The sequence below is a fragment of the Dipteris shenzhenensis genome, chromosome 15 (assembly GCF_047967505.1).
Source record: "Dipteris shenzhenensis isolate YYH24624 ecotype China chromosome 15, Dip_SZ_1.0, whole genome shotgun sequence".
Classification (NCBI taxonomy): Eukaryota; Viridiplantae; Streptophyta; class Polypodiopsida; order Gleicheniales; family Dipteridaceae; genus Dipteris; species Dipteris shenzhenensis.
The window spans coordinates 17,666,859-17,681,673 of NC_141610.1; positions in this window are offsets into that span (position 1 = coordinate 17,666,859).

The window sequence follows — 14,815 nt, forward strand, 5'->3', positions numbered from 1 at the left end:
GAAGGATTTCAAGGGCCTTGTCCAAGCAAAGGAAGTGCTTGGAGCTTGTGCTGCTACTGGTGTAAGTCGTGAAGCTTACAACTCTATTTTTAAAATTTTCAGGTCTGCTATGGAGGAAAAGTATAAGATATCTACAATGCCATTGCCAACACCGTGGTCTGTAAGGCTTGCACATCAAGAAACAAACCAATGTGCTAGAGAAAAGCTTGGAGGATACCATTGTGTAAGTGGCACAATGACTTAGAAGAGTAAAAAGAAATCTGGCATCCAAATGTTTGAGATGAATGCTTTCAATAATGTTTACATGGATGTAGAGAATTTGCAAAGAGCCATGGTCAAATTCTATGGGATGAGAGAAGAAGGTAAGAAAAATTCCCTTTTCACATTCAACTTTATTTCTTCTGATTTCTATATCCTTACTGAATTTCTCTTTCATTGTACAGATGGCAAGCTAGTATTTGTTATAAAAATGGATGAAGCTCAGTTGGTTAAAGAGCACAAGCTAGAGAGGTTGAGCATTTATATTATGAACGACGCCATGCATTTTGCTCAAGGGGATGAGGAAGTTGAGCAGGGTTTCTCAGTCCAATCTGAGAAGGACATATGGTGGCTTGCAGCCGTTGAGACCCCAAAGGAGTGCCACGAGACATTGAAGTGGGTTTTGGAGAGAACCGGCATCCCGTCGATTATTCGAAGACAAGAGGCAAGGCAAACATTAATTGTGGATGGGCATGAAATGTTTCAAGTTGAATGGCATCTAGCTGGTGATTTGAAGACCCTCAAGTGCTTGTATGGTTGTGATACAGGTGCAGATGCAAAATGGACATGCTTGTATTGCACCCACTCTCAGAAGATGCAAAAGGGAAGCCTACAGTGGAAAATGGCATCCTTTCTTGCAACCCAAGTGCAGCCCCTAATCGTCACAAAAAGGATCCTAAGTGGGACCCCATTCTACCAATTCCATTAGAGTGGGTACACGTGTGTACTTTGCATGCTGAACTGCGTATACTTGATAAGTTACTCTATCTCCATCTAGTTTATGCTTGGAATTTGAGGCCATAGCAAGTATCTGCACAATATATTACAAAAGCTAAAGAACTACTCTCACTAATGGGACTTCACAGAGGCAATGTGAAGCTTAAGCAGGACAAGAAACAATCAGGAAAGACACAAAATCTTCCTGCTAAAGTGTCCATGGGTGGAGGAAAGGCAAGGAGGTTCTTGTCCAACCACCATGCTAATAAAGAAAAACATACAAGACCCTTCATGCCCTTCATGCATACTATAGGACTCCTATAAGATTAGTCCATGTCTAGAACTCAACTAGATATTTGGGGTGGGGGTGGGGGCTTGTATTTAAAAAAATAAGGAAATTTTGTGTGTATGTGTGTTTAGATCAAAAAGTGCCATCAATAATTGAGCCATACAATTAATTCCATCAATTGGATAAAAAGTTAAAAAAGAAAAACATGTAATGAAAAAATATTTCAGACATCTAATTTGAAAAATGCAACTACACTTTGCAAAAATTTCAATCAAAATTAAGAATTTTTAATAATATTGAGTTTGACAAAGATAATATTGAAAAAAGATGTCGAATCCTCAAGCAGTCCAGGTTCCAAGGTTGCCACCATCCAAACAAACTAGGTGTTAGGACATCATAGTTATTGTTACGTTTGGGTAGATAGGTAATGCATGTTTTCCCTGGCTTGTTATCACTTTACCTAGGAATATAGACAACTATATGGATTCTTAGATAATTTAAAAAATAATTTAGCCACAAGTGAAGTTTAAGTCGCAATTGGAGTAAAGAGCGAATGAGTGCATGGGTTAAGATTTCATGGGATACATAAAAGAATAATTCATAGTTAGGAATGTGTGTGTGTGTGTAAAGAAATAAGTGTTGGTGTGTGTGATGGGTTAAGATTTCATGGAATACATAAAAGAATAATTCATAGTTAGGAAAGTATTCATGTGTGTGTGTGTGTGTGTAAAGAAATAAGTATCGGTGTGTGTGAGATACATTAACTAATCAAATTTATTTTGTGTGTGTCTGTGTGTGTCTATGTGTGGCCCACTCCCAACCTAGAGGGTAAGACCACATGATGGGGAGTAAGCCCACCATGTGGAACTTACTCCCCACCTACTGATAATAAGTGAATAAAAGTGGATTTGTATGATAAGTGTCAAAATGAAAAAATGATGCCAATAGTACATGCGTAAACCACTTTTGCAATAAGTGTCAAAATGAAAAAATGATGCCAATAGTACATGCGTAAACCACTTTTGCAAAATAGATATTAAAGTCAGTAAAAAATAAGGTGGATCACAACATGACTAGGGATTATCCATGCTAAAGAATTATCCAATGGCTGTGAATTAATTATACAACACTAGCCCAACCAAAGGCTAGTTGGGAAATCAAAGTGTGTGTTTAGATTAAAAAGTACCATCAATAATTGAGCCATACAATTAATTCCATCAATTGGATAAAAAGTTAAAAAAGAGAAACATATAAGGAAAAAATGTTTGAGACATCTAAATTGAAAATTACAACTAATGTTTGCAAAAAATTTGATAAAAATTAAGAATTTTTAATAATATTGAGTTTGACAAACATAACATTGAAAAACGATGTCGAATCCTTAGGCAACAGTCTAAGTTTTGAGGTCAGGGTCCACTTACCTGCCACCATCCAAACAAACTAGGTGTTAGAACATCATAGTTACATTTGGGTAGACATGTAATGCCTATTTTCCCCGGCTTGTTATCGCTTTACCTAGGAATATAGACAACCATATGGATTCTTAGATAATTAAAAAAACAATTTAGCCACAAGTGAAGTTTAAGTCACAAGTGGAGTAAGCAATGAAGGAGTGCATGGGTTAAGAAGGGATTAGAGGAGGTATGGGATGATTAGTGGGCTTGGTATGTGGGGTGGTTAAAAAGAAAGTGTAAAGGGAAGATTTCACTGGGGTACAAAGAAGAATAATTCATAGTTAGGAAAGTATTCATGTGTGTGTGTGTGTGTGTAAAGAAATAAGTGTCTATGTGTGTGAGATACATTTACTAATCAAATTTATTTTGTGGGGGGGGAGGGTGAAAATTAATACACACATTTTGGTTCTCCATACCTTATTCATTCATTATAAGGGTTAATTTGCATTAAAATAAGATAAAAATAGAAAAAGGTTTAAGGTTTAAAAAGAAAAAGTGTGGGTGATGGAACATAAGAATTTTATTTTATTCTAATTGAAAAAAAGTAGGGGGGCAAACAAATAGGTCAAGCTATCATACCAAGAGCACATCAGAAGGGTAAATTTTATTATCAGCAACACAATTGAACCACCATCTGTTGAGAGGTTCCAAAGCAAGGGGGGTTAAGTGCCACAAGGATAATGTGTGTATGTGAGTGTGGTTGTGTAGTCAATGTAGTATAGGAGTACTCCATACTCTGTGTGTGTCTGTGTGTGTGTGTGTGTGTGTGTGTGTGGCCCACCCCAACCTAGAGGTAAGACCACATGGTGGGGAGAAAGCCCACCATGTGAAACTTACTCCCCACCTAATAGTAAATGCCTGACAAATGGATCTCTATGTGATAAGTGTCAAAAGTGATATAAAGTGATGCCATTAGTAGCTGCATAATCTAGTTTTTGGAACCAATGTTTCTGCACATAAAAAGTAATGATTAGTAAACAAAGGAAAGGGGCTCAAAAACATTTTCAATGACAAACCTTTAGCTATGCTAAAATTATTCTATGATTATGAATTAATTGTATGTTACTAACCCGGCCAAAGGCTAGTTGGGAGATCAATGTGTGTTTTTAGATTTAATAATCCCATTAATAAATGAACCATACAATTAATTCAATCATTTGGAAAATGATAAAAAGCAATGGATTGAAATTTTTAAGAAAACTAAATTTAAGTAACCTTTGATAATATTGCAATCCAAAAATTTGGTAAGGAATGCAAGAGGATTGGGCATTGAATTTTTCTTTATATTGAATTTTTAGACTTTAAGCAAAGAATTAGTACAAAACTGTCGAATCCATCAGGTAGTCTAGGCTCCAAGGTCAAGGTCCACTTACTTGCCAGCATCCAAACCAACCAGTTGTTGTTAGAACAATCAAGTTGAATTTGGGTAGACAGGCAATGCATGTATCCTCTGGCTTGTTATCGCTTTACCAAAGGGCATGAACACACCTTTCGAAATTCTAAAAAAATAAGCTTTAAAGGAATGTAAGAAAATAACAGGGGTTTACATTCTAAATAATTACGAGAAAGTGAAAAAACATCCTAAGGGGGGTAATCCTCCACGTCCCAAAGTGGTAATTAAGGGCCATCTAATTTAATTGAATCAAAGCATAGGGGGGTAATCCACTCCCATGAAAGTTTTATTTAAGGAAAAAATTAAAGTAGAGAGGTTTAAAAATAGAAGCCTTCATTACAAAGAGAATCCACAAGGGGTACCCTTCATTAATATTGGGGGGTAATTCACACCCATGGGAAATCACCAACAAAATTAAAACCCATGTTTAAAAGTGTCTAAGAAATATGGGTGTTAGTAAGAAAAAAAGAAACCACGGTTCTTTCCACACAAATAAGAATAATAGAAAATTTTAACAAAAGGATATTCTACGTCCATATTTTTATTAAAAAAACATAAGAAGGTCATAAAGGGACATAAAAAAGAATAAAGAAAAAATAGCTAAGTAAAGAATTACTTGGAACAGTTCTGAATGATCAAACAAGTTTGAACATCACGACTTAGTTAAGGAAAAAAATCCTCAAGGAAAGGGCTATAAAATTAATGAAAGAAAAAAGTGGGAGAGATGTTATATATATATATATATTCATAAAAACCTGTGTATGTATAAACAAATATGTCTCTGTAACCAAAGTCATTGAAAAATTACATCCAATGACGAGTCACAACATGATGACTCTAAAGGGAAGTATGATGATGAGGCACAATACAATGACTCTTATGGATTCACTGGAAACATTAATGCCAAAAGCAACATGCTTGAATTTTCCCCACTTGGTTTATCCATAATGGATAGAATGAGACATAGGAGCACAAGATCCAACTCCAAAGTAAGGTATCCTTTAGGATAATTCCTATGGAGGAAGATGATCCTACTGAGAAAGTAATTTTTGATTAGTAGATTCATAGATATCACTCTATCAGAGCATATATGGATGATAGAGCTTCAAAGCTATGCTATGAGTATATACTCTTAGGTGATTCCAATCATCTACATTGGTAATGACATAAGACAAGCTTCCTATTATACCCAAAATCTTTTCAGATATATTTTCTAAAATTGAATACAATAGCTAAAGGATTGAAAAGATTGTACGAAGGTTTCTCAATGGTGGCTCTCCTAGAACTTTGTTCATTATAGCCGATCTATTAAAGGTTGTCTATAATCCTCTCCTCTATGTTAACTGGTGGGCACCATGATCCCCTCCCTACGAGGGGACATGGTGACCCTTGTAGGGTGTGGACTTGTGTGCGGGTGGATGGTTGGGCACATGTGCCACACACACATGTATACTTTTCCAACGATGAATTATTATTTTATGTACACCTCGTGAAATCTCCCCTTAATACTCTTTTTTTAACCACCCCACACACCAAGCACACTAATCCTCTCATCCCTCCACTAACCCCTTCTCAACCCATGCTCTCATTTGCTCCTTACTCCACTTGTGACTTAAACATTTTTAAATTATCTAAGAATCCATATGGTTGTCTATATTCCTAGTAAAGCGATAACAAGCCAGGGAAAATAGGCATTACCTATCTACCCAAACATAACTATGTTGTTCTAACACCTAGTTTGTTTAGATGGTGGTAGACCCTGACCTTGGAACCTGGACAAAAACCTGAGGATTTGACATCTTTTGTCAATATTGTGTTTGTCAAACTCAATATATTAAAATTTCTTAATTTTCATGAAAAATTTTACACTCTAGTTGTTCCCCATTTTTTTACTTTTTAGGCAATTGATGGAATTAATGGTATTGCTTAATTATTAATGGGACTTTTAATCTAAACACACACTTTGATTCTCAACTAGCCTTTGGTTGGGCTAGTGCCATACAGTGGATTCACATCCATTGGATAATTCTTTAGCATGGATAATCCCTAGTCATTTTGTGATGCACCTTACTTTCTACTAATTTTTGTATCTATTTTGCATAAGTGGTTTACGCCTTTACTATTGGCATCATTTTTTCATTTTGACACTTATCATATAAACCCACTTTTATTCACTTATTATCAGTAGGTGGGGAGTAAGTTCCACATGGTGGGCTTACTCCCCACCATGTGGTCTTACCCTCTGGGTTGGGGGTAGCCCACACACACACACACACAATAATTTTGATTAGTAAATGTATCTCACACACATAGACACTTATTTCTTTACACACACACACATGTATACTTTCCCAACAATGAATTATTATTTTATGTACACCTCGTGAAATCTCCCCTTTATACTTTTTTTAAAACCACCCCACACACATAGCACAAACATAGCACACTAATCCTCCCCTACCTTCACTAATTCCTTCTACCCATGCTCTCATTCGCTCCTTACTCCATTGTGCTTTTTACCCCAAAAAATAAAGAGAGAGAGAGAGAGAGAGAGAGAGAGAGAGAGAGAGAGAGAGAGAAACAGAGAGTATGTATGTATGTATGTATGTATGCATATATGTATGTATGTATGTGTGTGTGTATGTGTATATATATATATATATATATATATATGTATATATATGTATATGTATATATATATATGTATATATTATATATATACATACATACATACATGCATACATATATATATATATATATATACAACACCTAGTTTGTTTGGATGGTGGTAGTAGGGTAAGTGGACCTTGACCTTGGAACCTGGACTGCTGCCTGAGGATTTTTTAGAATGACCCATCATGTTTTTTATTAATATGTGTGTAAATTAAAGGAATGGTAATGACATGAACAAGTCATGTTCATATTGACTCTAGGAGTTCTTTTTGGAATTGAGTAGAACCCACTTCATTAACCATTGGCATTTGTCTTAATACATCCGCTATCACCTTAAACTTCCCTTTTGATATGTTAATTGAATATCAAATTCTTGCCACACACACACACACACACACAAAGAGAGAGAGAGAGAGAGAGAGAGAGAGAATGAAGAACAGGACATGAAAAAGAGCTTTTATCTTTCACAGTCCTCTAGGTGACCTCCCACAGCTTGTTAATTTTACTTTTGTTTTGAGCTTCAACTGGGGCGATGATTCTCTCAATTCTATATATTTCATTCACACAATAGCATTGAGTACTCAATTGATTATCTCAAGTCTTTAAAACTCAAGTATTAAAGCACTTGAAACCTTAAAGCTCTAGTTTGGCTACTTAATGGAAGGGGTTAGTGGAGGTATGGGAGGATGAGTGCTCTGTGTGTGTGTGTGTGTGTGTGTGTGTGTAGAGAGAGATACACACACACACATGTGCGTGCATACACCCCCCCGCACACACACGTAAACCATTTGTATGTGGTCGTCGTGTAAAATAAAGCGTGCACACACAAACGCACATGCACACACATACAGAGCTTTATATATAATATATATATATATATATATATATATATATATATAACACCTAGTTTGTTTGGATGGTGGCAGGTAAGTGGACATTGACCTTGGAACTTAGACTGCTTGTGGATTTTTAAAGAATGGCTCATCATGTTTTTTATTAACATCTGTGTAAATTAAAGGAATGCTAATGACGTGAACAAGTCATGTTCATACTAACTCTAAGAACTCTTTGTGGAATTGAGTAGAACCCACTTCATTAACCATTGGCATTTGGCTTAAGAAATCTTCTACCACCTTAAACTTCCCTTTTGACATGTTAATAAAATATCAAATTCTACACACACACACACAAACAAACAATTGTATCTACATGATATTGACTGGCTAGACTATCATTGCTAAACCTAGACATTTTTTCATCTCTTCATGGTTTACATCTAGCAGAGAATTATATCTTTGAAAGATAGAGGTGGACATCACAAATAAGTTATATACATTAAAATAGGGTTTGTGGCCCATACTTTACTTGCCACAATAACATTTCACAACATAATTTTAGCCAACACTTAGGACTAGACCTTGTCGAACATTTTTTTAATGACTATATACCATTATGAACTCATGTTGGAACCTTTTTTCCATGCCTTCTACATAAAAAATTTCTTGCTCATATAATATGCTCTACATGGGCAAGGATCCCATTAATTCGTAGAGGAACAAGGCCCCTTATCTAAAACATATAGATGAAGACTAGCCTATGAGCATTTGAATGGGACATGCAATAATGCTCTTTCACGTATGAAAATCTACCCCTGCCTAGTTGATTTACATCCTAAAGCATGAGGTTATTCAAACAATGGCAAAGGGAGAAGATGAACTGAGTGAGTCCGTTGAAGACCTGTATAACACTATATAAAGACAAACAATACCATGGATGGCCATCTAGTCATAGTTCTTCACTAGCAAGAAAGATATGTGATATTGTAGAATCCTGAGCAAAGCTTAGCATGAAGAATACTAAGGGTAGCCCCAAAGAGTGAACAACCAGCAACTATGGTGCTAGTAGATACTATAGTACTCACGCACAAGGCAATTGCAGTGTTTTCAAGGACATGACAGCCACTGGGTTCGGTGATACGAACCACTCTCTATCATAAAATCTCAAACGATTGGCATCTACGTTGGCCAGTACTACTTACAAAAGTAAGCAAGCACTCAAAAGGTGATGATACATACCTAGCACTCTCCTCTACCACCGTGAAGAAAAGAATGACTATTGTAGAAAAGGAACCGTTAATCACCACATGTCCGTGATACTATAGAGGTTGGTGATTACATGCATAACAACTATCATTGGAGGGATGGAATTAAGCATGTCTATTGGAAATTCCAAACTTATTTGCCACCCATCATACTTTGGTCTGCTACTAGTAGGTGTGTGAAAAAAGATGTGATAATGACTTGGACAGAGTTACCTTCACCAAAAAAATGTATAAGTTGAAGGTTATAGCCTCGACATATGTTAGTGCTTTTTTTGACCCAATGCACACACACACACTTAGGGGATGGAGAAGGGAGGATAGCCCTCATCTATTGCCATCCATAACATTTATCCAACCTTTTTCTTGTTTGTCCAAATTAAACAGGACCATACTTGGCACGGTGATCTTCTAAAAATGGGATATATTGATCCCCTTCCGACCCCTTCCATTGGAATCCAAGGATTTTTATCCATCATTTCTAGCAAGGAAATTCATAAATTCATCCAAGAACATGACAATGGTTTACTTTCTATAGATCCGAAGAACCAGCAACTATTGTTGATCTAGCTAAGTATTTCAAATTGGTGCCACATTTGGGAACTTTCTGTGAAATCTTTTGACAATGCCCTTTCCACTATTCAAAGACTATCAAAAGTTATTGGAAAAATAATTTCCAACGATGAAACACAATACAAGGAGTATAAAAGAAAATATGATGGGGTGATCAAAGCTTTTTACCACTACCACAATGCAGAATATGTTTTGGATAGTAATCGAGGAAGGAAGCGTAACGCCATTATTACACCTTTCTCCACAAAATTACACTCTCTTATCCCATTTGATACTTTATCTCAGGAAGAGAGAAATGTCCTTACACAGGACTTTCTTGCACCAGACACTTTGGCTCTTAATATCAAGGATATTTCAGTTAGGGCCCCTTATCCAAAGAAGAATACTAGAAGGGACATTTGCACACCAGGTAGACCATAAGTTGTGGTCGCTTAGTGACTTGAGCATTGCAGCACCCATCACATTTGAAATGTGGGTAGTTTTAGTAGGGATTACTGAGAATGTTGATACTATTAAAAAAGAATATAAGAACATGGCTTTTGAAGGAAGACCAGCACATACTAATAACATTATCTTACCGAAACTCTTTGCACTAAATGATATGGAAGAATCTTTTTGCACATCAAAACAAGGGATTTTTTGTAGCCACAAAACTTTACTACCTCCAAAAAAGGTACTTGATGTTTGGAATTATATGCGACCCTACTTAAAATGCAGTTGTAACAATATAGGGTTACAATTCCCAAACAAGGTTATGTGGGTTGACCATGTTGTATGGTACATATCAATCATATACACCTATTTATGCATGGCAACACCCTTACAGTCAAAATATATGCCTTTATATAATGGTACTCATCTTTTCTTTAGTTCTCAGTTAAGCAAGCTATGATTTTTTCCTGCTACCGGGAATTGGTCAATGAAGGTGTAAAAGCTACAGTAAATGATCCAGACACTGATCCATTTCAAGGACTTAATGGCAAAGGGATTAACTTTTCAATCAGGTCTCTCAGCCCAAAATGGGCTAGAGTTATGGATGAAAGGCAACTAGAAGTTCTAGGGGTGGTGGCAACTCAACACGTGGTGGGAGACATGGTAGCATACCAAGAAGAGGAGGCTACTGGTCCCATATGGGTAGAGGTAGAGGGCAACATTCAATCGACGCCTATGGCTTTAATAAGGGCAGTGATATTGGAAGAAGACAGGAAACTTTTGATTTCTTTATTGGTGGATCGTCTGTGATGGATAGCTCAAGATGTGGTAACACAAGATATGATACATAGGAGGGAAATAAAAACTCTTCAAGAATATATATTGTAGAGGAAGGCGATCCTACTAAAAAGATTCTTTTTTGATACAAGTTCACAGATGTATCTCTTTTTTAGCTCACGGAAGGAAGATGTTGGAAAGTACTAGAGAGAGTAACTTTTCACACTTCATCCATGTTCTTTTTGATAACCCACTACTTGGGACATAATTTTGAGAGACTTTCTTCTAAATGCCTGTGATTTATGCAAAGTGATAGTGGAAAGTACTATCTTTGATGAGATCTTGTTTACATGGAAACTCCACAAAAATCTACTAGGATACATTTATTCTCCAAAAGAGACCTTTTGTAATAATGAAGAGTTGCAATGCTCATGCCATAAATTTGAAAATTTTATCGATAATAAATGGGGTCATGTGGTTACTTGTGATTTAAGTATAACCGTTAAGACGTGAGATCATAAAGGGATTAAACCACATACTAGTTAAAAGACCTTGTGTATGTGATGCTCATAAAGCTCTTGAACAAGCTTGGAAAAAATTGTGCCACATACTTGGCATATCCCTACATGCTACATTACAAATTTTCAGAGAATACTCTTACGATTGTTGGCTCTGGAACCATTATAGAAAGTTACCCAACCATAAGAGATTTATGAAAGATGTATGGGGTGATAAAAATTTTTGGGAAAATTTAAGAACTCTCAAGGAACATTTTTTCATGCATGGGATCGACAAAGCTTCTAATAACTTGGCATTGGTTGAAAATTTGCCCATGACTCGGCCTATAGGAGACTTAATGATGGAGATTTTAAAACAATAAATACATTGAGCTTAGAAATTAAAATAGAATCTGAGCTCCAATCATTTTCTATCACCTTTATCACCAAACTACCATTTATTATGGGTATATACAAGGCCCATAAAAACACTTTTAGATGGATTACCAATGTTGCTGGATGCACATATGATGAAGTTGGACTTATCAATATGTGCTTACTAAAAACATGCATCTCACAACTTAAAAATAAATGTGCTAAAACTCAACATGAGCTCTTTCTCAGAAGTGGAGTTAAATGTTCTTGTTGGTGGGGGATTGAATCTTTTTATGACTGCACTGAAAATCTTCCTAACAAAATATTTAGTATTTTTTTCGCCGACATAGCACAATGTTATGAAACCATTCCTCTAGAAGGAGAAAATGGAAAAGGACAAGTTAGAACAAGAACCCTTAATTGTGGGACTACAAGCTTCAATGCATAGCTCCACTTGTCATTGATGTCACAACATCACAAGATATCTTTAATAGCACAAATAGTGTCCACTGTGGATGGTGGTGCATCCAGTGGCACTTCAATGTTTGAGTCACAAGTATCCAGATGCTCCATGGTGTGAATTTACGCAAATTTTATTAGATCCTCAGTATTGATCAAAGTGCCAGGGAAATCACCCTTCAGAAATTTGTACATAATGCCTTAGGCTATTGCATCCATTATTAGAAAAGTATCTAAACAGTTTATGGATAAAATAAGAAGCCTGCTCACGATTGTTACAAATGTAAATGATAGGCATAATTTGAGAGCATATACCCATATAGCATAGTTTTGATGGTCTATTATTGTCCATTTTGATACCCATATACCCCATATAGCATAGTTTTGATGGTCTATTACTGTCCAATTTGGTGCTAGGAAATTTAACATTCGTCCCTACTATGCAACCATTCTCTAGTTGGCAAAATGTTGTGGTGTCAGCAATAATCTCCACAAAATCAAGAGGGTAAATACAATAATCATCATGGGAACAAAACCTGATAGGGTTAGGTATATTGACCATGCAAATGTCATCGATATATCTAAAGGGATATTGAAACCATTTTAGAATATCCCATCTATCTTGTCTAGCCAGATTAATGTAGAATTTTTACTCAAAGTAAAATAGGTATAGATTGCACCAAATGGGTGAGCATGATAAGCCCATAGGAATTCCCATCTTTTGTCTCCATGTCATGTTGTTAAGTTGTACGTACATGTTCGAGATAATCCATGAATTAATTGTAATAATAGTTTCCATATCATAGTTCAGATCAAGTTCATTTGTAATAATAGTTTCCATATCATAGTTTAGATCAAGTTCATTCATTAAGGTCCAAATTCCTTCAATGGGATAAAGGGGCTTCTTTCTAAAAGAGATGAATTTGAAATTACTATCCTTGAATGCCATAGTTATTACTTTCCTCATGATGTTAAGTAATGGATGCAGGTGAGTGGAGCTCCTTCAAAATCATTTGGTATTTATAAATTAGCAAATTGCGTGTTTTTTTCATAGAACCCTCCTTGTAAAGATTATCTGTCACGTACTATCTTGACTAATAAGTCTAAGATGGATATTGTTTGTCTTGTAACACACACACACACACACACACACACACACACACACACACACACACACACACACACACACACACATAGGAAAAGGACACGAATCTTTCACGGCCCTCTAGGTGACCTCCCATAGCTTGACATTATTTTTACTTTTGTTTTGAGCTTCAACTAGGGCGAGACTCTCTCAATTCTGTATATTTCATTCACACAGCTATGTATTGAAAATGTTGTTAGCCATCTACTTCATAAATCCAACAACTTGCAGCTCATTGAATGAAAAGGATGCCCAAGCAATATGCTATTTGATTGGTCTATCTAATATTAGAAGCATTTTCTAGTTTGATTGAGGCCATGTCAGAAGTGGGAGATAAAATGCATGGTTCTTATTCCCCCTTTCCAAAAGAAAAATAACATCTGATATTATGTATGAAAAACCGTAGAAAGCTTGTGTAATGAAGGGGAAAAATATGCGAAGTCAGTGGGGCTAGCATTATTCTATTAAACTCAGATTTCAAGCCTTTAAAACTTAAAACACTTGAAAACTTAAAGCTGTAGTTTGGCTACTTCATGGAAGAACAACAAACCTTAGGATAGCCACTTCAATACTTTACATGATATGTAAAAGCATCAACAGCTACACCAAGACCATTGTAGAGGACTCATGCCATTGTGTGAGCCTCCCATCCATCCATCCATGAGCATGTGCATGGTGCTCTACTACTCAAGGTGCATGGCCTATATCTAACGGCACTTGAGTAGGCCCTGTCATTCTCATGTTTGAGCTCTCAAAGCTCATGCTCAAATATCAAATCTTTAATTCATCAAGGTGTGCCTTGCTACTAAGGTGTTGTTCAGTATTCAAAGCATCTTCACACAAGCACAACACGACATGTGTAACTTTAGCCAATTGCAAAGCCATCATGATTCACTCTAGTGGGTGCACACATGTGCAAGCACAAGCACACACACATGTGTAACTTTAGCCAACTACAAAGGCATTGTGATTCATTCAACTGGGTGCATGCGCACACATGCACACACACACACACACATAAGGCAAAGATGTGAGGATGGAAGTAAAAATGCCTCACTAAAAAGCATGAACACAAACACAAACTCATCTCCATCCAAAATCTAAACAAACATTGATGCTTAGATACCATTTTGAGAGTAGACAATCACAATAGGCTAACTATGTACACTATATTGCAAATGAAAAGACTATGAGAATATATATATCTTATCGCTGAGGGTTAGGCTTAGAGTTTCCTCATGTTTCCTTTTAGGGTCCACTCTAGACCTTATTATATGGTGCAATTTATACCATCCTCAACAACAATCACAGGGTGCTATCCTTTGTTGTGTAGATGGAGAGACAAGGACCATGAGGAGATCCAAAACGAGACAACCAAGGTTAATAAAACTAGCATTTGGAAGGACACAAGAACATGAATGGTATCGATGGCATTAGCGTAAATAGACACGTTTTAGGAATGGAGCCATCATGGTTGATGACCATTAGCAAGGTCAATAAAACTAGCATGTGGAAGTACACAAGAACACGGATGGTATCGATGTGGCAATTAGCAAAAGTAGAGACGTTTTAGGAATGCGGTCATCGTAGTTGATGATAATCAGCTCAAGTATGCTTTATTTGATTAAGCTTGGTGTATTTGTTTTTTGTAAATATATATGGTTTGATATATCAAG